At 42.8% G+C, this 16387-nt stretch overlaps 1 protein-coding gene across 6 annotated transcripts in view; it reads right to left on the bottom strand.

The window, feature by feature from the left end:
* The window catches only part of NSD3 (nuclear receptor binding SET domain protein 3), a 502906-nt gene extending 488921 nt beyond the window's left edge, over window positions 1–13985 (bottom strand). For 3 of the 6 annotated variants that reach the window (XM_029603933.1, XM_029603930.1, XM_029603931.1), the window contains exon 1: window positions 13447–13985. The gene's annotated coding sequence lies outside the window, so the exon portion shown is untranslated. Of the gene's footprint in view, window positions 1–9649; window positions 10115–13446 lie in introns of those variants that run through there. The other 3 variants (XM_029603936.1, XM_029603934.1, XM_029603932.1) reach the window with 2 other exon arrangements.
* Between the last annotated feature and the right edge of the window lie 2402 nt (window positions 13986–16387).

Below are 16387 nucleotides of genomic sequence, written 5' to 3' on the forward strand. Positions count from 1 at the left end.
TCGGAGAAAGTTCTTTTTTACTCAACGCACAATTAAACTCTGGAATTTGTTGCCAGAGAATGTGGTTCGTGCAGTTAGTATAGCTGTGTTTAAAAAAGGTTTGGATAAGTTCTTGGAGGAGAAGTCCATTACCTGCTATTAAGTTCACTTAGAGAATAGCCACTGCCATTAGCAATGGTTACATTGAATAGACTTAGTTTTTGGGTACTTGCCAGGTTCTTATGGCCTGGATTGGCCACTGTTGGAAACAGGATGCTGGGCTTGATGGACCCTTGGTCTGACCCAGTATGGCATTTTCTTACAGGTAAATTTTGTCGGGCTAATCTGATCAATTTTTTTGATTGGGTAACCAAAGGGTTGGATCAGGGAAGAGTACTAGGCATAGTGTACTTGGATTTCAGTGAGGCCTTTGTCACGGTTTATTTATTTATTTTTAACTTTTATATACCAATACTCCTGTATAGAAAACAAATCACACCGGTTTACAATGAACAAAAACATTGCATGTAAGCGTTACATTGAACAAATAAAAATGAATAAACTTTGAACAAATAACCGCAAACGAGCATTACATTGAATAAAAAGGGAGACATTGAATAATCAAGGGATAAACATGTAAATAAGTGAGATACAAGGACTTAGAGCTATGTGACATTACTCAAAATGGTTGATAAATACTTAGTTAAAACTTAATAAAATACTTAATGGACACGATTAAACAAGTATATGAGCCGGAGGAAAAATAGATTCCAGCGGAAAGGGTGTAGGAAGAACTTCCAGAATGTCCAAGGATCATGAATAGAGGTGTGAATCAGAAGGCGATGTAAAACAGATGACAGGGTCTGAGGTCCAGCACTGAGGGTACGTGACGCTCAATGGAGTATTACTCTCAAAGGTGGGGGTTCGATTGGAAATTAGTCGTTAGATAGGAACAGTGAGCAACGACACTAGGTAGGGACAATAGAAAGTAGACACTAGGTAGGAACAGTGAAACCCACATAGCAGGACACCAAGTAAAGGCATGCTAGAATGAATTGGTCTGGCGAACGTGAAGATATGAACTGGTGTCATCATTCTGGAAACGCTAATCTAAATAGCCACGTTTCTGCACAGGAGACATATAAATAAATTGAGTGCCCTTGGTATTGGCCCTAAAGTGACTGTGTGTAGTGGGAAATGGAGTTCACTCCATGGAGGGGGGTGCAATGAGTAATGTGCCACCCAGATCGGTCCTTAAATTAGTTATTTACAATATTTTTGTAAGCAATACTTCGGAAGGACTATCAGGAAAGATTTGTCTTTTCGTGGAGGATACTAAAATCTGCTAAAAGATTAGATATCTAGGAAGGAATAGAAAACATGAGGAGAAATCTAGCAAAGCTTGAGGGAAGGTCTAGGAGTCTAAAAATACAATTTAAGGCTAAAAAATTCAGTCAAGCATTTGGATACAAAAACCCAAGGGAGTGAAATTATTTTAAGCAAGAATCAAGAGCAGGATCTGGGATGATAGCATCTGATGATCTAAAAGCAACCAAACATATAGACAATTTGACAGCAAAAGCCAAAAAGATGCTTGGGTACATAAGGAGATGAATGGTCAGCAAATAAAAAGAGGTGCCCTTGCATAAGTCCCTGGTGAGACCTCATTTGGAATACTGTGCATAATTCTAGAGACTGCACCTTCAAAAGAATATAATTCAGATGAAGTCATTCCAAGGGTGACTACTAAAATGGTCAATCGTCTTCAGTCTAAAGATTTATGGGAACAGACCACAGCATCATTAGTGCCAAGCACATGGGGCCTATGCCCAGATTCTAAAGCTCATTGCCTCAAATCTCAGCAGTCCCACTAATTTATTTTCATATACGCTTTATCCTGCCACAAGGTTGCCGCTGCAGGCAGCATTGCACCATCAAGAGCTGCTGTGCTTCTCTATTGTGGGATCTGGGCAGTCAGAGGGATTCAAAGCTCCTGTGCTCCTTCTCCTACACAATAGAAAAGAGGTGGCTGTCGCATAAGCTGGGCCTCTGACCAAGGATACTGCAGACTAGGCCACATGGCCTAACAACCCCTGCACAGAAAAAAGGAGGCTGCCGCATCCAGTCCTCATGGTGGAAGAGAGGAAGCTGCCCCTTTGCTGGGTCATGCAGTAGAAAAGAGGATACTGCTGCTTGTACCCTGCACATTCTGAGGAGAGAGACAGGGAGAAAAAGAGAGAGAGAGAGAGCTTTCAAGTGTGTGTGTGTATGAGCAATAGTATATATTATTGTGAGCAATAGCACGTGTTGCGTGTGTGCGCGCGTGTGAGTAATAGCACATGCTAGAGCTTGTACTTGTATTTGTGTGAGCGCTATAGCACACGAGTCATTAGCACGAGTGCTGTTGAGCCCGAGCCATTAGGATGTAGAGCCATTAGCACATGCTGTCACGCCTGAGTCATTAGCACATGTGAGCATGCGCATGAGAAACAAATGCAAATATGAGCTCTCATACGTGCTGTTAAGTGTGAACGCTATAGCACACATGCTATTGTATGGCTGTGAACGGCACAAGAGAACGTGCACATGCAATAGCATGAATGAGAGCATGCACGTAATAGCACGCATGACAGCATGCGTGTAGGAGCAACATCACATGCGAGAGCCTGTGTGTAAGCAATAGCATGTTTGAGAGAGCAGTAGATGTGTGTTTATATTTGCGATCAATACCATGTATATGTGAGAGCAAACAATAGCAAATGTGAGAGCTTATGTGAGCGAGCAATAACATGTGAAGGCTTGTGTAAGTGAGAGCAATAGCACGTATGAACTTGTGTGTTTGTGTGAGAGAGACTGCGTGGGCCCAAGGAGGAGGCTGCTGCCTGCACATTCTAGGAAGAAAGTGAGAGCATGTGTGTGTAAGAGAAAGAGAACATATGGGAGAGAGAGCCAAACAAAAACTGGTAATAAATAATATCATCCAAATATTAAATAAATATACCAAAACTAGCTGTGGCATAGTTGATGCAGTCTAGCTGGCGAACCCACTGGTCCCATGCCAAAGGCAGGTGGACACGCTCTTACTAGGACTAGGTCTTCACCTATACCAGCTCCGTTGCACGCAGGTTGAGCCCTTGAGTTCCAGGGGCCAGCAGGGCTTAGGCAATGGTCCTGTAAGGAGCGGTCAGACGAAGTTGGGCAGCAGGCCAAGGTCAGGGCAGACAGTGAACAAGCAGCATCGAGATCCAGGCAGAGGTCAGGTCAGGCAGAGATCAAGCAGCAACAAGGTCCAGGCAGAGTTCAGAACAGGTAAAGATCCAGAAGAGTAGTCAGAATCAAAAGCCAGAGTGAAAATCTGAAGTCAGGCAGAGATGAACAAGACACAGACAAGGACAGAGCCAGGAAAAAGAAGGACACTGGGAACAAGAGTACAGCAGAAGATAAGGCAGGGACCGGAGCAGGACTGGAACAGGGCATGTCAAAAAGAGAAGGCAGGGGCAGGCTGGAAGCAAGGAAACACGCAAAACTGGAACAAGGAACGAAGATACACAGAGCAATACATACTGCAGATAATGCAGGAGGACCGGTTACTGAGGCGCTGGCTGGAAGCAGGGCTGGGGTTTAAATCTTCAGCCCGCACCAACATCATCTCCCTGAGCCGCTCCTGGTTTCCCACTGCCAGGTCTTTAGCATTCAGTATGCACGCCTAAATGGGGCCAAGGAGGAGGTAATACGGCGGTGCCACAGAGCGAGCTGTGGTGTCTGAGGGTGAGGGCGGCCAGTCATGGGGTCATCCCATGGCCAGCAAAAGTTACATTACTCTCCTTTCTAAGCACCCTCCCCAAGCCTCTAGGTTTAGGCTTATGTGGGAAGAGGCAATGGAACTCTCAGGCAAGACAAGGAGCTTGCATGTCAGAAGCTGGTACCCTTCAGGGCCAAATCCCTTCCAGGAGATGAGGTAGTAGAGTTTTGGATGCACTTGGAGTCAAGGATATCTTGTTCTTCGTACTCCGTGTCTTCTTCCAAAGTTACCTCAGCCGGTTTAGGAAGGGATCGTGAAGGCCAAGATAAAAGTATAGGCTTGAACAGAGACACTTGGAAAACACTGTGGATCTTGAGGATCTTGACTGGCCTAATCTGGTGGGTGACTGGAAATGGGCCAATGAAACAAGGTAAAAACTTTGTAGATGGTGTTTTTAATCGAAGATTGCAGGTAATTTGTCATATCAAGTCTCGGGAGTTAAGATGAGATGCCAGTTGGCATCTTTTGTCAGCTTACTTCTTATTCCTTTCAGCGGCTGAGGTAAAAAGTTGGAGGGCCTTTTGCCATAATTCATCTTGACCGAGTACGTTGGCAACAGGGCACGGGACAGTTACTGGTATAGGAAGTGGGTGGATGTCTGCCATTTAAGATTTGGAAGAGATGACCCTGCAGAATCACCAATGTGATTATTATGGCAGAATTCTGTCCAAGGAAGGAGAGATGCCCAATCATTCTGCTGTTCATTCATATAGGCCCTTAGGAATCCTTTGAGGATGGTGGGTGGTACGCTGAAGATAAATGCAATGAAATTCCAAACTTTCTGCACAGGCTTCTCCAAAATCTTGCCATAAACTGCACTCCTCGGTCAGAGAGGTATGCTCAGGTAAGCCATGGAGTTGGAAGACATGCTGGAAAAACTGACGAGCCAGTTCTCTAGCCAAAGGGAGTCCGGAGAGTGGAATAAATAGGTATCAATTAGAACTGGTCCACCACGACCCAGATGGTAGTACAACCATTAGAAGGAGGAAGATCTGTGACAAAGTCCATCGCCACATGGGTCCATAGTTTCTTGTGGACTTGCAACAAATGTAATAGCCCCCAAGGGCGAGCATAGGAGGTCTTGTTAACTGCACAATTAAGACAGGACTCCACATAATACCGCACATCCTGTTTCACATCAGGTCACCAATAGTGCAAAGGAGCAGTTCCATAGTTTTGGCCACCCCAGGGTGATCTGCCAGCAGGAATCGTGTGCCCACGAAAGTATTTTCTCCTGAAAGCATTTGGGAACCATAGTCGTTCCCAGTGATACTGGAACCTCTGCGGCTAGCACAGTTTTTGCAGGACAGATAACGTGGTGAGGAGGTTCTGTCAGATCTCTCGTTTCAAAGGACCAAGATGGGTATCAGCACATTGATTCTTCTCTGCCGGCCAGTACCAGAGCTCAAAATCAAAGCGGTTAAAAAATAAAGACCATTGGGCCCGATGCAGATTTAACTGCTGGGCTTGCTGGAGGTACTGCAGGTTTTTGTGGTCAGTGAAAATTATGAATGGGTGTCTAGCTTCCTCCAGAAAGTGGCACCATTCCTCCAAGGCCAGTTTCACAGCCAGAAGTTCTCTGTTTCCTAGGGTGTAATTGCCTTCCGTGGGCATGAACTTCTTGGGAAAAAAGCAAGGCATGAGAGTACCTTTATCTTTATACTGTGCGAGGACTCCAGTGGCAGAGGCATCTATCTCTACAATTAAGGGCTTTGGCGGGTCCAGATGCTGGAGTCAGAAATCCTTGAGAAATGCCTATTTGAGGCAACGGAAGGCTTGAACAGACTCTTCAGACTAATCCCTGGTGTCAGCACCCTTCATAAGAGCAGTGAGAGGAGCTACCAATGAGGAATACCCATGTACAAATTGCCGGTAGTAGTTGGCGAGGCCCAAAAACTTTGTAAGGCCTTGAGTCCCACCAGCTGAGGTCAATTCTGAATGGCCTTCACTTTTTATGGGCTCATGTACAGGCAATGGTGGGAGACAATATAGCCCAGGAAACTTAGTCCCCCTGCTTGAAGGTACATCTCGAGCTTGGTGTAAAGGCCATTCTCACAGAACCTCTGTAGCACTTGTTTGACATGTTCCCAATGCTGTGTCAAGGAGCATTGAAAAAAAGAATGTAATCTAGGTATAGCAGGACCTAAGAGTAGAGGAGGTCTCTAAACGATTTCATTAACCATGTGTTGGAAGACAGCAGGGAAATTGCAAAGGCTGAACAGCATTACTAGATATTCATAATTTCCATCGTGGGTGTTGAAAGCTACCATCCATTTATCCCCCTCATGCATCCAGATGAGATTATAGGCTCTTCTGAGGTGCAACTTGGTAAACATTTGTGCTCCATGCAGACGATCAAACAGTTCCATTATTAAGGGCATGGATATCTATTTTTATGGGCTATGGTGTTGAGACCCCTGTAGTCAATTCATGTCCTGAGGGAGCCATCCCTCTTCCTGACAAAGAAGCTGCCTGCCCCTGCTGGAGAGGAAGAAGGGCACATAAATCCTCACTCCAGGTTTTCTTTGATATAGGTTGTCATAGCTGCCGTTTCAGGAGTGGAGCATGGGTAGACCCTGCGCATAGTGGGCATCTTCCCTAGGAGCAGGTCGATAGGACCTTCGCCCTATCATCTCTATGGGCCAACAGTATCTCTTTGTGGTTTTTGCTAATGAAGTCTGCAAACACTGCATATTGAGAGGGAGGACTGGGAGGACTGGGGTCAGAGTCTAGGCTACTGGTACTGGTGGGGAGTCCCAAGTAAGGCACTTTTGTTGACAGGACGGCCCTCAGCGGGCAAATTGTAAAGCCTGCCAATCTATGGTGGGATTGTGTAGTATCAGACAGGGTAAGATAAACATGGTCAGGTTGACCACCTTTGCTAGGATGTAGAAAGTGAAGAATTCCCTGTGCAAGGGCCCTGTCTGGAAAGAGAGCAGCAGGGTAACCAAGTAAAAACTAATTGGAGAAAGTTCTTTTTTACTCAACACACAATTGGACTCTGGAATTTGTTGCCAGAGGATGTGGTTGGTGCAGTTAGTGTTGCTGGGTTTAAAAAAAGATTTGGATAAGTTCTTAGAGAAGTCCATTACCTGCTATTAATCAAACTGACTTAGAAAATAGCCACTGCTATTACTGGTATCAGTAGCATGGGATATACTTAGTTTTTGGGTACTTGCCAGGTACTTGTGGCTTCAATTGGCTACTGTTGGAAGCAGGATGCTGGGCTTGATGGACCCTTGGTCAGACCCAGTATGGCATGTTCTTATTGTCAATTTGTTTTCAGCATCAATTCTAAGAAAGCACAATTTTTAAATATCTACAATACTGTAACCCAAAGATTGTATATATGTGGCTGTGTGCTGTGCTATGCTGTGCTCAAGTCCCTCAACCAGCTGTTGGGTTGGGAGCACCTTAAGAAGAGATCAGTGAAGAATGTAGATGACTGATGCATAATATTTCCATAACATTGGGAAAAATGAGCAATGCACCCATAATACACATGCACACACACAATTAATGAAATGAACCATAATCTGAATAGATGCATGCATTATTCTCATGTTGTTTCAAGTTGATTCCCAAGTACATCACTCATCATTGATGACCCTGTTGATCCATTAGATCGTTCATTACCACTGTTCTAGGGATGTTAGAATAGAAGGAACAGAAGTACGAGAGAGAGGAGGCAGGTTCAGAGGCAGTGGTGGCAAATTTACATAAATGAGGAGAGGATCAGGTGGTCAGGTTCCCCCTTCCCCCCAGTCCTTAAGTGTCCAGTTTATTTTAATTTAAATCAGATTTTTAGCCCACACAATTCAATGTACTTGGTGGATTACAAGCATACATACATAATTAAAAAAATGCATAACAATAAAAACAAGTAACATAATAAAAATTGGTCTGAGGAAAAGTGAACAACCCTGAGGAGACGGGGTGGGGGGGAGGGAGGAAGGACCTACAGGCCCGTGTCCCAGATCTTTGAAGTGCCTAGCAATGCCCCTGAAACAGACTTGAAAATCTAAACACTTATCAAAGAGCAAAGGCGGGGTGGGGAGATATGACAGACACAGTAAAATTTCTCCACGATATCAATACACAGCAGGAGGCATCTTTCAATGGAAAGAAGGCTCTGGAACGAGAAGTCATGGGATGATTGTAAAGGGCGCAGACTCAGGAGTAATCTAAGGAAATATTTTTGACAGAGAGATTAGTGGATGCATGGAACACCTTTCTAGTGGATGTGGTGGCGATAAGGACAGTACCTGAATTCAAGAAACAATGGGATCTGAGGGAGTGGTATGGATTGTAGAGCTGCATACTTAATGTGGATGGGTAGACTGGACAGGATATATGTTCTTTTTCTGTCATGTTTCTATATAATAAAGCTGCAGCCCTGATATACCAACAAATAAAGCATGCTGTGGTGTGTTTTAGGTGGTGGTGGTATGTTGGGGGTTAGAATGTTTTTATGTTAAATTATTGTGTTTGCAATGGGGTTACCATGGCGGCACAGGGTCCCCTTAAGTGTGAGGCCTAGGGTAGTTGTCCCCCCCACCACAAGGACTGTTGACAAAGATGTTTCTTTGATCAATCAATCGAATGTTGCCTGTATAACCCAATGGCAGAATGTTCCTCTTTGCTGTACTCTTATTGATGTTTTAGCATAAAACAAAACTCACAATTGTTACTGGTAAGCGGCTCAGTGGCAGTGCTATACACTGCCCTGCAATCTGGATTTGATTTCTATGTCAGAACTCAGCTAGCCTGAGGATGCTATCAAGGGAGTGTTCATAACCCCTGGAAGAGAAAGTTACATCATCACTTAATAATCATATCTAGTTGCTACGCTCAGTGTCCATGTTACCATGTTCGAGAAGGAACCTTAATCTGTGACCCCTTGGTTGAAGACTGTTGCAGCAATAGCTGGGCTAAGTAAATAAGAGAAAAACCCAGGGTAACTGCGAATGAAGACTCATGGCATCATAGCCCAATAGAGGCCGATTCTGATTGAGCTCGAAGCCCAAAAGAAAGAAGGAAACTACTGGTGAAAGAAAAAAAAAAAACACAGAATCAATACAACAGAAAGTATTCTAATATGTTAAACACTACCAGTAAAAGTATATTAAAAACAAACCAAACCCCAGCAAATGCATACTAGAAAATAAATTACTTTTCATTTGCAGAGAAACATACTGAAACTATGAAAGCATTTAAAAGAGCTATCCAGCCTGTAATCACGTGTAGTGCATTATTATAACAGAAGCAAAATGTAAACAGTGATATCCAGTACCAATTAAAAAATGTTATTGCTAAGTTATTAGTTTTTTAATTATTTAGGGATATCCCCTGAACAGTTGGGCATGGCCATAATCAACAAATCAAATTACTTCATACTTGCTGAATCAAATTGGTCTATACACATACACACACGCACTAAACAATAATAATAAAAATAATTTTTAAAAAACTACACACCTGAACTTTACTTGATTAATATTAATTATAGTTTGCGAGATGTACTTTCAATTCTGTCATTTGGTCTCTGTGAAACCAAAAATTTGTTTGTATTTTGTCAATTTTGTTTTTATTATGTATGTACATCGCCTAGGCCTTTCTAGTGTTAGGCGATTAATAAATTAAAAAAAAAATTGTGCAAACTGTAAGAGTATATCTTCAAGATTTTTCCACAAGCATAAAATGTATAAAGCAACTAAAACAATTTGTGGGACAAGGGAGGCAAGATGGTGGCGTTGAGAGGCTGTGGAATGCGGGCTGCCCTAGAATTTCGATTTCCTGAACTATTTTTGCCTACCATGCCATCTAAGAGAAAGGGGAAGGTCAGGATTTTCCCCCCAGAACCCTTACCTCCTCCTGGGCAGCTGGATATCCTGCAATTCATGAGCCAGCCGGTACACGAGGGAGCCAGTGAATCCGATGCGAGTCTCGGCGGGGGAGAGCAGGGATCTCTGGCGGACGAGGTGTCCCTCAGCCCTGACCTCCATCCGCCTCCAGCGCAGCATGACCCCAGTAGGGACGCTCCCCAGTCGCATACAGATGAGGCGGTAGGAGCGACTGGGGTGGAGGGAGCATTTCCTTGTCACGCGCTGGAAGTAGAGAATTCTCCCCCTGCTGGAGCAGAACAAATCTCCGGCATTGGGGCTCGGAGGCAGGCTGGCCCGGGGATTCTCCAGGGAGGAGAGTTGAGGAGGCCCCTTGTAGCTAGTAGCCAAAGTTTAACATCGAACAGCGTACTTGGCGAGTCCCTGCAAGTTCCAGCAAGACCGGAGGCAGTGATCCTTGAGGCACCTTGGGACTTAGTGGCAGGCTACGGGTCATCTATGAGACATCTAGAGAATAAAATGGACTCTCTCACAATTTTCAACAAGAAATCCTTGGGATTCAAGAACAGGCCAGTATGACTTCTAATAGGATCTTGGAGGCTGAATATAAAATTCAGTCCATCCAAGCATTAAATGTGATTACTATTAAGGAGCAAATGGCCTGCTCTAGACATTTGGAAATTTTAGAAAATAATATCCGTAAATTTAAATTTACGGATCCTGAACTTTCCCAAAATTGCTGGTGAAATTTCCTTCACAACATTGAAGCGGTTCCTGGGAGAAGCTATCTGTTTTTCTGAAGAAAATATGCCTTCAATTAATTTTTGTAATTTCCTGAAAAGTAGAGTCTCTCCTACAGGAGCAACTACTGCTGCTAGTATTCCTGTTAATTTAACTAGTTTTCTAGAAAATTCAAATATGGATGTAATGTATAGAAATACATTAGTATTGTTTATTTCTGTTCAAGACCTAAATAATGTAATGCGAAATTTCCAGTCATGTATTATGGCCAAGCAATAAGGATTTATCCAGATTTAGCTCAGGTAACACAAATTAGGAGAAGGGAATGTATCTCCTTAAGGCAAAATGTTATTTCTTTAGGTTTTTCCTTTTCCTTACGCTATCCATGTAAATGTGTTCTTAAGAGGGGTGATGAGTGTTTCATATTTTTCCCAATTAGACCAACTTCATCAATTTATAGAAACTCGTAGGCCAACCACTTCCTCCCCGGTAACTTAAGTAAGGGGAGGTCAATGTATAGTACCGGCGGAGAACTCTGTTAAAGCCTGGAATGTAAAGTTGAATTTCCCAATAATTCTCCCTTACAGTTTTCCACTGCCTCTTTTGCTATTCTTTTATTTCTTGTTTATTTTGATATTCAGCTTGGATAAAATTAGGAAATAATTTTCTTTGTAAAAAGCTACCTGTAATGCTTGATATATATAATATCCAACTATAATAAGTAAACAATTTATTTTGTTTGTTATACAAAAATGATAAAGAATTAAAAAAAAAAAATATTTTCTCCTTTTTTTTAAATACCATTCAAATTTCCATTGCTCACAGGATTCTAAAACACAGTGAACAAAGTACATATATTAAATACACAATTATGCAAGATATGCCTAATTGATGAAGCCTGTGTGACAAGTTAGAACTCTGAAAATAAGAGACAGACCTGAGAGTTTAGATACCTACTACTAAACATTTCTATAGCTGCTCCTGATATTCTGAGTTCCAGCACAATATTTGAGAAGCTAGAACAGGTACCAAAAAGCCTGTTCCAGATCTCCAGAAGGTACTCTAGATTCCAGAATGTCAATTTCAAAGGCCCAGACTACTGATCTGGATCTTAAAATAACAATTATGGGTTCATGGGCCCCTTTCCAGGTCCAGTGACAACAGTCGGTTTTCACCCACTCCCAAATAGTAATGTTTACTTACAATACAGTCTGCCCAAATGATACTGAAGACAATACAGAAAGCTGTAAAAATATTTTCACTGGATTATCTTAACACAATAATTTTGTAATCACTCAAGCACTATTATAGTACATATAATGGATCAGCATAGTTAAAAGGTTCAACATATATTTCATACTCTAAAGCTTATAACACATAACCTACAATAAACATTTATTTAATGTAAATGCTACTATAGGAATTTATCAAAATAAATTATTACTTTGTTTATCAAAAAGAAAATAAGGTTGATGTATGCAATGTGGAAGCCCACAACTCTGGAGCATCTAAATACTGGAAGCAGGGTCCAAGCTAATGAAATTTACTATAGTCGCAAAATAAATAGAATTCTTGCTGAATAAAGCTCTGCATAAGTAATTCATTTCGTAATAAAAAGCAGCAGGTTTATAAGGTTTACTTGATTCAAAACATTCCTGTACAGATTATGTCGATAATATTGTTAAAATATTCTTAGCCATTAATTGAAAAAAAAAAAGTGAGCAGTGCCAGTCTGTGGAACCCTGTAGTGTTTTAAACCTAAACTAAAAAGGGCCAAAAAGAACAGGAAAAACGTATATAACAGTCCTGAAAACAGAGACAAGCTATAGGAAGCAATCACCAATTTTCATAGCACTGTAGGTCAATTTCAAAGCACAAATAGATCTCCATCAAGATGTCAAGTACTTGCATTACACCAATCTGGAGGATCAAAAGCTGCAGCTTAATCACTATCAAATTAGGTGTTTACAAAACAAGGTGGAGTACATCTCAGACCAGCTCAATGTATACTAACCTTAAATCCGTCTTCCCCCTCCCCCAAAGAACAATGCTTGATATTTTGAGGAGTTTTATTAGTACAACATGCCTTCTCTGCTAGTCCCTGACAGATACTAAACTGTCATTTATACCAGCAGCTAAGACGCGCAGGTAAGCCTCTTGCAGATGGCCAAAAATAATTATGCATTTTCTTAGACAAATACAGTTACTACTTGTTACTCCAATATAAAGAGATCCCACGCTGTTAACGTGGATAATATAAAATATTCTATGAGATGTCTCTGGAAAACATGTTTCCTACACACAATGCCCCTACACACGTTCTCCATTACAAACAGCTCTTCCATGCAAAAAATGTCTAACGTACAGACAAAAATGCATCCTATCGTGCTTCTTGCTACAATAGCTGCAATTAGCTTTTCTGTCAGAAACACTCAAACCTATGATTTCCCTACAAAGATAAAGCAAAAAAAAAAAAAATATATATATATAGATATATATATGCACATTCAAATGCACCCAGTCTTGGGAAAAGGGGTTAATTTTTGCACCAGTCTAAAGGCACGTCCTGTTTGCAAAGCAAAAACGGTGGCAAAAGCTAGAGGGTGCGGAACGAGGTCAAAAGAAAGCCTCTTGTTTAAGAATGTATCCCCTTTTTAAGAGGAGACGATTAATGACTGAGCAGGAAGGAAAAATAGATGAAAAGGGGGTTTCATCCTAAGTGCAGCATATGGGGAAAATATTCTTTTCCAAGGCAGACTGTCTCTATCTCTCCTGGAGGCAAACATGGCTGCCTCTGCCCCTTTAAATCAGAGCAGACCTCCCCCAGCACCAAAACACCCCTAAATCCCCCCAGCCCCGCCTTTTTTGTTTTTTTGAGATGATAAAGAATTTTTTTTATATTTCACTTTTTTTCACATATTTTCATTTTCTTTGGATCCCACAATCCCCTTCCCCCACTAAACTCTGAAAACTGACAACAGCAGGCAAGCAGATACACCTAAAACAGATATACCAGAACCCTAAATATAAATGATTAAATAAATGACTGCTAACAATAATAATAAAAAGTAGGTTCAGTACCTTCAGTCTGTTCCATTCTAAACCAGCCCTGGGGTGTCTGCGCTCCTCCGTACAATGTTTACAGCAGAAGGGGATAAAAAAATAAATTAAAAAAATTTACCGACGGTGGGGGAACGTAAATGTATTTCTTTCTTGCTTTTTGCTTTTTTTCTTGCTCCCTCTGTAAAACGCTCCGTGCGCTTCCGGGGGAAGGGGGTCGGCAGTTGGTGGCAAGGCCTGCTCGCGGGCTCCGCCGGTTTGTTTTTTTTTTCACCTCAGACGGCCGACGCTCGGAGCTCGAAGCCCGGCCTCTCCATGGCGCTCACCCCCGGCTCCGGTTTTTTTTTTTTTTGTTTTTTTTACTTTAATTCCGTTTCCGCGGTCGAGGCTTTAGATGAAAGGAAATGAGAGGGCATGAATCGTCGTTTTCTTCTTCAGCCTCTTTATATATAAAAAAATAAATAAAATTAAATAAAACGCGTTTTGACGGGGGGAGGGGAGGGTAAAGCGCCTCTTCTATGGGGTTTTTTTTTTTTTTTTTGGCTCTCTCTTCCCTCCCGTCTCCTAACAAAAGCTTGGTAGCCAAACACAGGCCAGCGTAGCTCACCAGCGCCAAAACATCGCCTCCCCATTGGCTGGCGAAGAATGAGGGACGCTGGGGGATGTAGTACTGCCTGCCCGGCCGTAGGCTGTGCATTCTTCTTACCTGGCTCGCATAATGAACTGTAACTCTGATTGGGGTAGGGTTAGTACATCTGGACCTAGCAAGAATTTTGTTTGCTACAGACATTTAGAACTCCTTCTGTACCCCGTCTTCCCTTATTTACTCACTTAAAAGAGAATCGATCGATGCATGCAAAATGCCTTCCCTGTTATGTGGGTCCACGTATACAATAATATCGCAAAAGGATCTGTGTAAAATCTTGGTTTGAATATCTAAGAGAGATCTGAGGCATCAGAATAGGTAGTTTGTTTGTTTTTTAAGGGGGTGGATTTGTTTCCTTCGAAAGATATGGCATTACAGTGTCTAATACATACTGTATAACCTGAAATACTCCCATTAATAAGTATGTGTTGTTAAAAGACAAGATTAAAAATAAGAAACCCAAACATTTAGCTAATCAGATAAAGTAGCTCTGGGAGAGAAAGGAATTAGGGACTGGATTACTATGTATTCTTCCCATAGATAAAAAATGGGGGGGGTGGACGGGACGTTACTATATAAGCTGCAAAGAGAAGGAAGAAAAGGAAAATGTAATTAGGCAATTTAATTAGAATAAATGTCAATCGATGTAGTAAGAATCTAATGTGTTTTTTGAGGGTTGGAGGCATAATTATATGCTCTTTTTCCCAAATGACAGAAGTCCAGAAAGGAAGACAACTGAATGGGCCAATTGGTCTTTATTTACCATGTTACTATGTTTGTTTTTCATAATCACTGAACAAAGGTGGGCTGCATTTTTTTATGTTGTGTATATAAAGTCCAACTAGGCCCTTCATGCATTTTTTTCAAGTTTTATCTGAAAAATGTTTTCTGAAATTTCTATATGCAGGAATAAAAATACAGAGTCATTGTCCCATTGGTCTGCAGAACTTGATGAAGGAAGCATAGCTCTTGAAAGCTAGTATAAAATGCAATAAGTTAGTGCAATAAGAATTTTATTGTTATGGTTTTGAGGTGTTTGAGTGGATTCTTGGGTACTGTGGAGATGACCACGCCCATGGGGAGGAGCCCCGTGAGGAACCACAGTACGAGGCTAGACTCGAGACAACGCAAACACAGAGATTTGTCTTTTATTATACAGCTGAGGTATACCACCAGAGGTGATCCAGAGGTAGCAGTCCAGGGGCCCTCGGCAGAGGAGACCCATCTCACAGAGATAGTATAGGGAGATCCGGATGCAGGTTCCCAGTGCAGCAGAGCTGTAGATGAGACAGACTGACAATGTTAGATTACTCACTAACAGCCCGATACTGTAAAACCGCGGGAGAACGGATGAACGCCCGCTCTCCCGGCACGCACCGGCCCTTCGCCGGTGCGAGCTATCCAGTATGCTCCAGCATGCAAATTAGGCGACGCGGTGCAAACGAGGGAAAGGAGGTGCTAGGGACACTAGCGCGTCCCTAGCGCCTCCTTTTGGCCTGGAGCGGCGGCTGTCAGCGGGTTTGACAGCCGACGCTCAATTTTGCCGGCGTCGGTTCTCGAGCCCGCTGACAGCCACGGGCTCGGAAACCGGACGCCGGCAAAATTGAGCGTCCGGTTTTCGGCCCGACAGCCGCGGGCCGAATTCAAATTTTATTATTTTTTTTTTTTACTTTTTTTTACTTTTGGGGACCTCCGACTTAATATCGCTATGATATTAAGTCGGAGGGTGCACAGAAAAGCAGTTTTTACTGCTTTTCTGTGCACTTTCCTGGCGCCGGAAGAAATTAGCACCGACCTTTGGGTCGGCGCTAATTTCTTAGAGTAAAATGTGCGGCTTGGCTGCACATTTTACTTACTGGATCCCGCACGCATACCTAATAGGGCCATCAACATGCATTTGCATGTTGAGGGCGCTTTTAGGTGCCGCGGGTGTGCTGCGGGTGGGCCGCGTGTTTTCCTCCCCTTACTGAATAAGGGGTAAGGGAAAACACGCGTCCAGAGCAGGCTGACAGTGCGCTCCGACGGAGCACACTTTACTGTATCGACCTGTAAGTTGGTAGCTGTATAGGTGGAGATCCCAGCAGGCAGAACTAGTTGTATATAGGCACCGAGCCAGGGAGAGCAGGCCCTCGAGGAGCGAGTACCTGATCCCAGATGGGCACCTGAAAGAAAGCAAAGGGCCCCCGAGGAGCGGGTACCCAAGTTAGAGAAATACCCTGAAAGGCAGAGAGAGCTTCCAGCGGCAGCAAGGAAGCGGCAGAGTAGCTCAGACCGAAGGCTTTCCATCCATTCACGATCCTTACTAACACGATTAGC

The sequence above is a fragment of the Rhinatrema bivittatum genome, chromosome 5, assembly GCF_901001135.1.
Source record: "Rhinatrema bivittatum chromosome 5, aRhiBiv1.1, whole genome shotgun sequence".
Taxonomy (NCBI): Eukaryota; Metazoa; Chordata; class Amphibia; order Gymnophiona; family Rhinatrematidae; genus Rhinatrema; species Rhinatrema bivittatum.